The sequence below is a fragment of the Anser brachyrhynchus genome, assembly GCF_964034855.1.
Source record: "Anser brachyrhynchus genome assembly, chromosome: 3".
Classification (NCBI taxonomy): domain Eukaryota; kingdom Metazoa; phylum Chordata; class Aves; order Anseriformes; family Anatidae; genus Anser; species Anser brachyrhynchus.
This window is the reverse complement of record NC_137696.1, coordinates 11,440,430-11,452,971: the sequence shown is the minus strand read 5'-3', so window position 1 is coordinate 11,452,971 and position 12,542 is coordinate 11,440,430. Positions and strand designations below refer to the sequence as shown.

The 12,542-nt window shown below is 50.2% G+C and overlaps 1 protein-coding gene across 1 annotated transcript in view; it reads right to left on the bottom strand.

Moving 5' to 3' along the window:
- RIN2 (Ras and Rab interactor 2) overlaps window positions 1–12,542 on the bottom strand; it is a 344,774-nt gene that overhangs the window by 306,768 nt on the left and 25,464 nt on the right. The window contains exon 3 of the mRNA XM_080584982.1: window positions 9,863–12,068. The gene's annotated coding sequence lies outside the window, so the exon portion shown is untranslated. The remainder of the gene's footprint in view (window positions 1–9,862; window positions 12,069–12,542) is intronic.

Genomic DNA, 12,542 nt, shown 5'->3' with positions numbered 1-12,542 from the left:
TCCAGGAGGCCATATCCTGCACAACACAGGGCACCACTGCTGTGTCCTACCTGGCCTGGCTACAAGGCTGGGCACAGGCAGGAGATGGAGCAGGGTGCAGAGACAGTGAAGCCATCAGCAGGAGTGCTGCCATGTTACCCAGGGGAGCAGGCATGTACCCCACACACCACGGAGTCAGCTGGTGTTAGCTTTGTCCTGAGGACAAAAGGAGAGTTACCTGAGTTACCCTATCAAGAAACAACAGCAAAGCTGTTATACTGCCAGCTTGTTATGATATACAAAATACAAAAATATTCGGGGGGGGGGGGGGGGGGGGCACGGCACAGAAAGACTGCCTGAATGCCATATCATGCAGCATGCTTGTACGAGGAGCACTGTGAAATGCTTCAGTGCAATACTAAATTAAGCCCACCTTCTTGTTCTGCAAATGCCTGCTACTGTGTGTACAAGGGAGCTGCACGCACGAGTAGGTCCGTAATTCACATGCCCGCACAGGCACTTCAGAAGCAAGGTACAGTATGCAGCACAGGCAGTACGTCCTTCCTGAAGGCAGCTGCAGGCTCCTTTGCGAACCATGCAAGCCTCATGCACCTGGCCCGAGCACAGCTCCAGCCTCCAAACACACGTTGCTTTTTTTCCTGTGGATTTCAGACAGCTGAAGACGGACAGGTATTTTAGTTACCTCTGAAGCTAGCAGGAAGAAATGAATGAATCCTGAATGTGGAGAACACCCACTCCTGAGCACAGAGGCCTTCTGTCTCACCTGCTCCACTGGCAAACCCACACTGTTTGACAGGGTCAGTTCATATTCCGCTTGCAGGAATTCGGGCCACGCTTGCTGTGCTCAGGAGAAGCAGCTGAGCAGTGGTACAATTAGCCATGCTGGCATTCTGACATCCTCCCCGCACCCTTTTCCATTTGAAATACATTAGTTACTAAGGAAACAGCAGTTCTGTGGCTTGGTGTGCTGCAGTGTCCAGAGGTAGAACTGGACCGTGCTCTGCCTGGCCGCAGCTCCAGCAGCAGCCTAGGCGCAGCAGGACCCTCAGGCATCCCTTGGGAGCATCAGGCTGCCCACCTGCCCAGGTGCTGAGCATGCACCTTGGGACCGGACCAGCAAACATGAGCATGCCTGCTCGCTCGCCAGAGCGCAGGTTGCAGCACTACACACAGGGAAAACGCTGTTGCTCAAAAGCAACACAGCTGAGTGAATCCAGCAAAGCAACAGCTGATTTATATTCAGTCACAATTTGGCTACTTGCATTATGTTTATAAACCTTCATAATTTTCTTTTTTCCTCTTATTTTTCTCTACTCACATAAAACAGCCCCCAGAAAGGGCAGAGCAATCAGACCTTTTTTTCTTAAAAAAAAAAAAAAAAACACAACCAAACAACAACAAAAATCTGTTTGTAATGGATCTTTTAGCACTGAAGAAGAGAAAGCAAATCCTACTAAAGAGAAAAGGCACAAGTATACCAACACGAGCCTCTGCTCCCTCCCGCCACTAATGTGCACCCAAAACCTCACCAGAGTGTCGTGGATGCACCAATTTGCCCTGTAGCTCCACAATCTCACTTTGCTGTCCCGTTTCCCAAGACTTAATGCACTTGCATATAAAGGAAAAACAAATTAGCTTAGGCTAATGCATTTTTCCATTGCCAGTGGGCAGTGCTGGAAAAGTATATGGAGAAGATCAAAGAGATAGAGTCAGAAAGGAGAAAGTAAATGTTTATACCCCGCTAAAAAGAACAAACTGCATTCCTACTGCTTAGGAGCACACAAAGCAGGCCAAACAAGCAAGCAGATCTGTCTGCTCTAAGGCAAGGCTACTTCATAACACTGTTCTCGCCACGTTTTGCAGGGGTGCCGCATTTGCTCATGCTGCGCCTTGCTCCACATCCCAGGCATGTGCCTCCTCCTCCCCCTGCTCCCTCTGCACTCCCAGGTGGGACCAGGACAGAGCAGGCGCCGAGGTGCCCATGCCCTGCAGGCATCTGCTCTCTGTCCTCCCCTTCCCCATCCTCACTGAGGGACTGCCACACTACACTGTTTTGGGGACGCAGCAGTCCCTGTACTCTAGATGTTTAATAGATTAGTGGAAAAGTCAGCTTGTCATACTGCTTCCAGGCCCCAGCATTGGGCTTGGGAAAACACAGCATAAGCTGCAGTGCTCGTGGGGCCTGAAAAAATACGCTGAAACACACAGGAACACTTGGGAAGCAACCTCCAGAGCCATTGCGACAAAACACCACCAGAAAAATACTCAGCCCCTGGCACCCATCTTACAACTTCTGAGGCAAGGAAGTGTTTCCACCACTCTACAAGAAGTGCCTTGCCTTCTAGCAAGCTGCTTCACCCCTCCCTGCAAGATCTGTCCCCTTTCACCCTGGAGAGGAGCTCAGGGACTGATGCTAGAGGTGACCAGACTGCAGACAGGCAGTTCAGGTCCCAGCCCTCCCTGCTGCCCATCCTGCAATGCTCAGAAGCCCCTGCCCCACTGCCCGGACAGGCTCGCATGGCTGGCTGCTAGTCACCAGAGGCAGAGGAGGGAGCATCCAGCACCATCTGACAGGCTGCGCAGGGAAGGCACCCTATGGATGTTAGCAATGTCTGCAAGGGGCCAGCAGTGCCTGCCCTCGCTCCCCTGCCATGTGCTGGTTCTGGCCCTTGCCCCCTCCCTCTTCATGGGCTGCACAAAAGAATCCTCCCAGCCTCTGGGGGGTTCATTCACTGCTGTGAGTAATCAAGTGCCTGGGAAGAAGGAACAGACCGCACAGAAAGATGGCGATTAAACAGGGCGGGCTGTCATCTGCTTGCACTTAACCTGGCTGCGCAAGAGTCCCTGGAGCATGCTTGCTGCACCTTGAGGGTCTCCACCCTTGGTTTTGCTCTCTGGACACTCATAAAGCCCACTAGCCATGTGTGGATGCTGGCTCTTGGTCTGGAATAAGTGACACTGGGAATAAATCCACGTGCAGAAGTGGGGCCTGCCATTTCCCTTCACTTTTGGCAGATGAACTAGGGAAGGATTTACTGACTCTTGTTAGCAGCATGGATCCAATTGCAAGTATTCAATTCAACATCTGATGGCTTAACTCAATACCAGGAACCAAAACATATTGCCTCCTGGCACAAGCAGGAAGAATCAAAAGCAGTGGTGTGCATTTATTAAAATAGTGCAGCAACAGCAGAGTCACCAAGTCGCAGGATGTCACCCACAGGCAATGTCACGGGATGGGGGGACAGGTGGGGGAAGAAAGGTGCATGATATCTGCAGTCTGAAAAGAGGCAGGTCTCATGCACCTGGCAGATACAGAAGGACGGATGACCCACCTGTACGAGCACACATGCCCCATGTGCACCCTTGCCACCACCAGCCATGAGGACCTGGCCACCCACACCCCATTGCTCATTGAAGCTTTGGGCTTTTTCGGCTTTCTCCGCAAAGCAGCAACAAAGAGGAGAGCAGAGCTCCCCCAAGGCAACTAATCTGCTTTGCTGTCTGCGGCTCCCTTTGACAACTTTTAATGTTCCATATTTTCCACCCTAGAGCAAGTCAGGAATTATGTGACGCATATTCACCTAGATAGGCATAGCTTGGAAAGGGGCTTTCAATTGCAGGCTGCAACTGAGTTTTCCAGCCCTGGGACTGCTCAGTCCCAGGAAAGATGTCATGTCACGCACAGGGCTGCCTCCCTACACAGAGTCCTGCTCATGCTGGGGTGCTTCTTGCACGTGAACACAAGAGACGAGCCCAGGATCTCTCCTCACCTCCACGTCTCCCCTGTGTTCAGAGCAAGCAGCAGAACCATCTTAGCAGTTGATGCACAATTTTCCAGAACCCCTCATGTAAATTAAAAGGTTTTCTGCTATGGCTTCTTGCTAGCATGCTTACAGACACAGACAGGGATTTTCTATACCAAGCTTGAATCAGAGAAGAGAGGGTGAGATGGGAGACATCCATCCTCTTGCCTGAAGGCAAAAGTACCCATATCCTAACGTTTGCAAAGAATTACTTAATTTGCTCTTAAATTCTACTAGAAACTTTATTCCAGCACCTCACTGCCCTTTCATTTGTAAACCTCCTCCTTGTGCCTAACGAACTGCCTCAAGCAAGATCCAAACCCACTCCATCCTTTTCCCACCCACAATAAAAACTCATAGAAAAAACAGTGTTTCATTTTGGAAACATTTTGTAAAAAGAATGTAACCCCTGTTAAACTCTGATGAACAGAAGGCATGTCAGAAAGCGACCCAAATAGCACAAAAAAATATAGTCTTAATTTCAAGGCAGTTGAGAGGGCGTCTCACCACAGGCACATAAAGAACACGGACGTAAATCTGAAGAGTTACAGCCCTGTCTACGTGTGCTATCCAGCTCTGCAGCTCTGGCTGGGAGCCCACAGCCCAGAACAGCCTGTGCAGCAAATGCCAGAGAGGTGAGAGTGGACGATGGCTGCGCTCTGCCGGACGCCAAGGGTGTCTTGCACCATGCTCAGTGGCTGGGGGCAGGCACGGCAGTGCCCAGCACCCTTCCATACCTCACCCACCAGAGCACATTTCTCTTGCTGCCTGCTTGTGCCCCAGGACCCTGGGGCTTTCTCAGCCACTGCTGGGCAGGGTGCGGGCACGCCGTCAAGGTACCAGTGCAAAAATAGATCTGGTGAGGCGCTGGAAGCGATGCTGAGTAATTACTGTTCCGAAAGCTATTATTAACCTTCAAACAGCAGCTTTTTCAGGCCAGAGGCTGCTGGATGGGAGACAAATTGGTGAAAACAGGGAGGAAATGGGGTTACCTGAATTAGGTAAGCATTCTCGGCTGCCCTCCAGCTAAGGGGCAACGGGAAGGCTGTGGCTGCTGCCTTACGGAGCTCCCAGCCCACTGGAGCCTGGACACAGATGCTGCCAGCAGAGCCTAGCTCCTCATGACATGCAGCACACTCGTGAAGGACTCATCATGGAGTCAGGCTCCTACCTGCCTGCCCCTTCCACCCAACCCACAGCCTGCAAGGATAACAGGTTCTCTTAGGCAAGTGCCATGCTGTCTCTTATTAACAATGCTCATGGCTGCACTCCGGGCAGGGGACCCCACTAAGGGCTGAGAGGGGACAGCCACATCCTGCCTGGCGCTCCCTGAAGTGTCCCTCCTGCACGCACTGAAGGAGCTCTCTGTTTTAAGTGGTTTCTTTGCATGGGGAGATGAGAGCTGCGTCCTCCAGTGTAAGTTTTCCGTAGGCCCTTTTGTTAGGAAGGGTGACTTACAGGAATTCCATTGTGAGATATTTTCTCGACGTATTTTTAGACAACAGAGGTGCTGGTCCAGTGAGTCACTGCCCCAGTGCTGCCCTTAAGCTGGAAGGCAAAGCAATGGGATCTAGCTTAACGGATCGCTTCGCAGCGCCATTGCCATGACGCTCTGCTCCCAGACATCGCGAGCTCTCATAGCTGCGCTTATTTCTGTCGCTGCATGTCTCAGTGACGTGTTTTGCTCCCTCCTTGCATACAAAAGAACCAATGCATCCATCCAAAAGCCTTTCACCTCAGCATTACTGCACCCCGTGCTTGATCCGACAGTGCACAGCAGCGTCTGTTTTGAGCACGGCCAGGCACAGCAGCACCGCTGAGGCATGCTCCAAGGCTGGGCTCAGTGCATTGCACCATTTCACACTCACTCTTGTTGTGAGAAGAGCACTGTGCACATTTACTACTGCTACGGCATCGTAAAAATGAGCAAGGTTTGTGCAGTAAGGGAAAATCCTGGTTCTGTTCAGCTTGTGAGAGGCGTCTGCTCTTTTGCAGCGCCTGCCGCCAGGTTTTACCCACTCTGAGAAGGCAACACAATTAAAACTAGTACAGAAGGCAAGATTTTCCTGGCAGCGTAATGGGCAGGCACCTTTGCTGCTCAATTTGACACATCTCGTGATGGGAGCATCCCGATAGGTCTACAAAGGGTTAGGGACAGGAGAAAAAAAAAAAAGACATCTTCTGACATTAATTCCTCTATAAGCAGACAGTCTAGAGCTACATGTGAGTCACACGAAACCTCCCCAGATCGTAGCAACAAGACAGTTTTGGATATGGGACCTGCCAAAAAAAAGTGTGTGACAAGCGGCTGCAAAAAGCTCCCAGGGGGGCACCATGTGGGGCTGGTGCAGCCACCCAGTGCCACAGGGGAGCAGCCATGGTGACTTGGCCGCTGCTGTGCTGAGCGTGAGTGCAAACCACCTCCAAAACCCACAGCAATGCTTCAAGAGGCCTTCACCGGACCAGCAAGAGGCAGAGAAAGGAGGGATAAAAGCATGAATCACCTTATTTCCCAGTAAATCACCACCTAGCAGCTCTTATTTGAACACAAAAGACATTCACCACTGTAGGAGAGAAATCTCCTGCTTTGCAGTCATTTCCCTGCAAGAGTGCATAGAAAGATGCTCTTAGCCAAAGTTTCATTTAAATCTGATGCAACCAACCAAAAATTTTCAATGACACATTTTGTTTCATACCATTGACAACATCTTTCAACAACTCGATCATTGGTTTTACTAAGAAGAACCCATGAGCTAGGTATTTTCCTTTTCATACAGCTTTTAACACGCAGTGGCTCAGGACGCTCAGCTCTGTGGCAGACGGCACTGTTCATTTGTGGCGTTTGCCCCATGAACCAGCCTGGGGTCCTTACCCTCCTGGCCGAGCCCTGCCGTGCACTGCAAAGAACCCCCCTGCATCACACCCCCATCGCAGTAAGCATCGCATCCCCCCCATTGCATCCCCCAACTCCACATGGTCACAAGTGCTCAAGCTTGGATCAGCACTTGGCAAGAGCACAGCTAAAAAGCACCATCTGTGGGCAGACCTTTGCTCATTTTTCAACACTAATGATTAAAAAAAGCCAGTGTGCAAGCAACTTTTAAGAGATGAGGAAACAAAGAAGACGATTTGAAGAAAGATCATGGCAGGATGCATAGCCACATCTGCTAAAATTTACCTTAGAAAAATTGCTTAGTAAAATGGTAATCATTCAAAAATATGTTTCTACAAATAAACAGCAAGACTCTTTGAAAGGCAACATTTAGGTCTGTGCAGACACTAAGTCCAGAGCTTTGAAAAGTTCTGCTCTAGTTCCTTCCTCTGCTGGATTTTCCAAGCCAGACGTTGGCATCCTCAGCTTCTTGTGTTTGTTTCAAAGCTAAAGTGTTTCAGAAAAACAAAAAACAACACTAAACACTCACAAATGAAAACTGAAACAGCAAAACAAAAGCCAAAATGCAAAACAAACCCCACCAATCCCCACGTGTGACTTCAAAAGCAAAGAGCTCCCCGTCCCACCAGTGGGGCAGGAGGTACATCCATCAGGGAGGGCTGTAAGTGCTGCTCCACACTGTCCTGAACATGGAATCTGGCTAACTCAGTGGAGAAAACAGCCCTGGATATAAGGGACTGTGTTCTTGTGGAGACCGACAGCAGCAGCAGTGTGGGATGGGCGAGGGGATCGATGCGGAGGTTGGCTCCCATAGGAGGCATTGCTCGACACCACTCTGAGGCTCGTGGGACAAAAAAGGTGTTTTCTTCTCATTTTCAGGGACTGCTGCTCTCTTGGTGGTGCACAGTAATAGTACAATGGACTTTTTCTGTGGGTGAAAGCAGAGCTGCTGGTGTCAAGAGCCAAAGGGTGGCACAATGGAAGAAGACACCCAGCAGAGCACAGAGGCAGCAGTGCTCTCTGCCACAGGACACTGCAATGCCTGTAGCCATACAGGCTTCCAGAGGGACCTGAGGATGAGCTGGGCCACCAGCAGCTGCCAAAGAGTAGTACCACAGCTTGGATGTGACTTCCTTTCACCCAGAATGGCAGCAGTTCATCGGCAGGTAGGGGTGTGCTCATCTTTAGCAAAGAAGTTTTCCACTTAAAATACACACAAAAAAGACCAACCTACACAAGGCAGCATTGATAAAACTTGTTTCACTAGTTCAGAGCAAGAGCTGGGCATGGGTGAGACCCCAGCCTCCACGGGTACCGGAGCAGAGACCTACTGCAGAGGGATGGTCAACAAGAAGAGGGCTTGCTGAACCGAGCACAGCTGTGCCTAGGAAATAAGGGAGCAGGTCAGTGAAGTGCTGCAAGTTATTGAGTCCAAAACCTGCCACCATGCAGCCACCAACATGGCACAGAGGGAGCTGCAGCCAGCATCTCAAACAAGATTTGCTGAGAACAGCTCTGTCTAAATCAGAGCATTTTTAATTCAGAACTCATCACACCGGCTCCAAAGTTGGAAGAAACTGGGAGGTCATCTATTCAGCCATAATTTTGACAGAGATTCTTTGAGCACTTAAATCAATAGTCATATATTATTTGTCCTTGAATTCATTAGTATTTACCCTATCAGATTAAAATAATCCCCTCGCTCTCCAAGTGGCCTGTTCTAGTAGCATGACTTCTCCATGTTATTCCACCTGTAAAATCCTACTTTTTTCAGAGCAGTCGAGCCCTTGGCTTCAGTATCTGAACAGAGATGCTGGTAAGATACCTACTGATTTAGGTTTTTTACCTTTTTAATTATTGCCTCTTTTGGGTACAGTAGTCAATGAAAACCAGCAGTACATTTTTGCAGGACTCCTAACATAATTTCTGGTTGCCAAGGAGATTTCCTTGGGAAATTTTCTATTGAGAAAATAAAAATCACTTCTGAAGAAAAATAAGACCTGCAGTAAATTGCCAGAGTACAAGTGAAAATTACAATACATAATGATTTGCAGCCACTCCATTGTCAGCTGGTAGTTTAAACAAGAGTTATGGGAAATATCTGCATTCAGATGCAGCACGTCATCCTGATACCTGCTGGGCACCTCTCGCAGGCTGCCTGCTATGCGTGAGCACCACAGGATGCTCACAGAAATCCCACCAAGAGGCATTTACTGTAATTTTACAAGCACATTGGTTGTAAATGTGCAACCGCTTGTTAGCACACAGCTACACTGTGGGTGCGTGGAGGCTGCCAAAAATGTATATTGAACTGTAAATAACCAAAGCCATAACTAAAACCGCAGACTAATGAGCTCACTTTGCTGCAGGGCTGTACCACCAGTCCCTCTGTGCCATGCTTAACATCGCCATCTCGCCCCAAGGACTCACAGGCTTTTTACCCCTGGGCCCTCGGAGAGCCACTCTCGGGCTGCAGCTGATGGATGGTGACCAGGTGGGCACTGGCAAAGCTGCCTCCCATGGGTCAGGGCAGGGAACAGGGATGAAAGGGTGAGAAAGCCTGAGCTTGTAGAAAGGGGCTAGGCAAGCAGCCACTTGCTCATCATTCCTGAATTTCATCCCTCTACGTTTATAAATACATTGGGAAAAAAACAAGCAAAACCCAAGAAGACAAAACCAACCCAACCACCGTGTCTTTTTGCTAAATAAGGCCATTTGCAGCATTTAGGGAAAAAAAATCATTCCATCTGACTTCAGATTTGCCTTGCCACGTGGAGCAAAGAAGAGCACAAGAACAAGACTGGTTGGGTAGAGCAGTCCAGAGGCAACCCCATGCTCACAGCCTGCTACAGGCAGAGCCCCCACGAGTGGCGCATCAGACGTCACCAGAGCACAGGGCAGAGAGGAGCCAGGCACAGTGCAAGGTTTGCAGCCAGCACAGCTCTGCAGGGTACCAGGGATGCTCTCAGTGTTCAGCCCTGCACCAGCTGCACTGCAGGTCTGGGCACCCACTAGTCACGGTCAGGCAGGGAATAAGCACGCCTTTCTCTTGGGGTGAATAAAGCTGCTGTACCGCCTCCTGCCTCTCCCTGAGAAGCGCACACATTTACTTTTTGACTTCTGAAGTGACTGTTCTGTTTTCATCTGGCATTTGCTAGCCTACCTTTCGGGATTCAGAGGCTGGTGGAATTTCTTGTGGCCATGCTGGTTTCAGGAAGAAGCTGTGGAGCAGGCAGAGAGGTTCCAAAGGGCTGCAGTCCACGCAGGGCTGAAGTGGGACTGACTCATCTCCTGCAGGTCCCCAGTGCCCAGTGGTGGGAACACAAATGTGTGATGTCCCACAGGACCACACCAGCAGGACCAGGCACAGGGCAGCCCCTGGTCCCGTCTCTCCAAAGGGCCATGCGTGTCTGGGGATGCGAGTCCAGCTGCAGCAACAAAGGTACAACTTCATGCACAGCAACCTGTGCATCCTGGCCATGTTTAAAATGATGTAAACTCCACAAGATTACATGAAGCCCTTCACTCTACACTGGGTGTTGACAGCTCTTTTAAATACAAGTAAAGATTGGATTGGGCAGACCACAGCTAGCATTTCAGCTTTTTAAAAAGTCAAGTTGTTGCCACCGTGAACACCACCTGCTTGGTATCAATGCTGTTTTTCTAAATGAGCAGTTATAAGCAAAAAGCTAGAAGGGGAAGGCTTCAAAAGACCCACGCTGTCTGCAGCAGTCTCATATTCTGGAGTAATGCAAGCATAGCAAGCATTTGGATTGAGAACAACAATCACCATCACGGTAAGGACAGCTGTGGCACAAGCATCCTCTCTCAGACAGTGGCGAACAACAGAGAGCAAGGGAATGGTGCAGGCCTAGGGCACAACCAGCAGATATATGGACCCAGCGCAGCCTTTCCCAGCAGCCAGCACTTGGAGATTGCCAGAGCTGGAAGCTGCCTCTGAACCCCTCAGCAAAGCAGCCACTGGTGGGTTTAGGCCAAGGATTTGTTTAATTGTTTTTAAGCGTTTCTAGTTTTGTCTTCCCTAAAATGTCAAAAATCAGAATTTATCACTTATCCAAACATGGGCTAAACTCTCCCCTTGCATGTCAGGGGGACGGAGACAGGTGTGAGCAACTCCAGGCTCCGGGCAGTGAAGGACACACATAGGACCACACGCTCCATCCAGGTGCACCACATATTTTAAAATGGACACTCCTGCAGCTAGACCTTGGGAGCCAGTTCATCACAAAGCTGCTCGAGTGACCCCAAACCAAACCCAGGCACTCGGAGGTATTTTACAGTGTTTTTTCTCATTGTAGGAGGCACCACATCCCTGGGTGAGCTCACTTTGTCAGAGGTACCCCCACCTCTGAGGCAAGGCAGAGACACAGCTGGCAGCTCCCATGTCCCCTTCCTCAGCTTGCCCAAACTTCCTCATCTCTCACGCTCACAGGAGAGTGGATCTGCAGACTGCTGCTTCCCAGCTCCAGCTGCCCAGCTGCGGTTCCCTGAGGCTGCCCTGCCTCTGATGAGTCCAAACGTCACCAGCTGCAGGACGCAGAGCAGCTGCTGCACATTGGTAGCCAGCACACAGAGTGGGTGACTCATGGAACCCCTGAGAACAAAAACATCAGGAGAGCAGCCTAGCATGAGCTTCCAAAGGAGAGGTGGGTGAGCTGCACGGGCAGGTGTTTCAGTTCAGGCCTCTTAGTTCTGCTCTGTCAGCTGTCTTGTAGTACCTCAGGGGAAGATGAGCAAACAGGCAATGGGCTAGCATTGCTTGTTTTCTTGAGATCCTCCGTGCTTTAAAAAGTTTACTAGAGGGATGTGTTCCACTTGAAAAGTGACTGGTAGCTGACCTTTGCCTTAACTTGACCTATGTGGAGAGATGGGGCTGCCCAGCAAAGCAGAGGCCAAGCACCAAAACAGACGCAGACACTGCCACAAAGACAGGTGGGGCATGGCCCATGGGAAACATCCTCATCACGAGCTTGCTGGGCAATGTCTAGAACTGAAGTGCAAGTTCAAGGAAGCATCTCGACTTACTTCTGGCAAGGAGCACACACACTGGCAGTGAACATCCTGCTGCTGTCTGCCCACAGGAGTCCCTCGCTCAGCCAGGGTTACGGTGTGAGATGCACAGAAACCCCACTAGCCCTCTTTCTGCTGATGCCACATGCAAACATCTGCATCCAATGGTTTTGGTTGGGTTGTTTCAGCATTCAACAGCACAGGTCTCCAACGTCATAGTTCCACTTTCCCCATTTTCCTGTCTTCTGAAGTTCCAGGAAAGCGGTGCCGTGGTGAGTAGCCCCCAGATCTCCAGCAAGCCCCTCCAGGGTCCAGCATTGCTCTCACATGGGAAACTGCTAAAAGCAATGGAACAGGAACATATGTTACGGCAGGTGGAGAAAGTCAGGATTCTTTCACCTCACAGAAGGAAAAGTACCCAATTGCCACAGCATGCAAGTCAGTAGTGAATTATTTGACAGTCCTCAAATGCACAGCTCCCCATACCTTTTAACACTGTTAAAAGTAATGGGCTGTCCAAAGCACTCTGGACAGCATGGGAATGACTGCTCCCTAAGACTTGGTTTTCAGCATGCCCCCTGGAGACAGCGGGGGTAAGACCCACAAGTGGCACTTCCGCAGCGAGCCCCGCAGGTGCTGGCAGCGCATTTTGCTGTGCTGTCCTGGGCCGCACCACACAGCTCTGGCTGGGACCACAGTTGGAAGCTGTGGTTCTGGTGTGTCTCCAGCTTTCACAATGTTTTCCACTTCAGATCCTGGGGATTAAGTGTTATTTGGTATTGCAAGTGTCTGGGCTGTTCAGAGTGACCTGT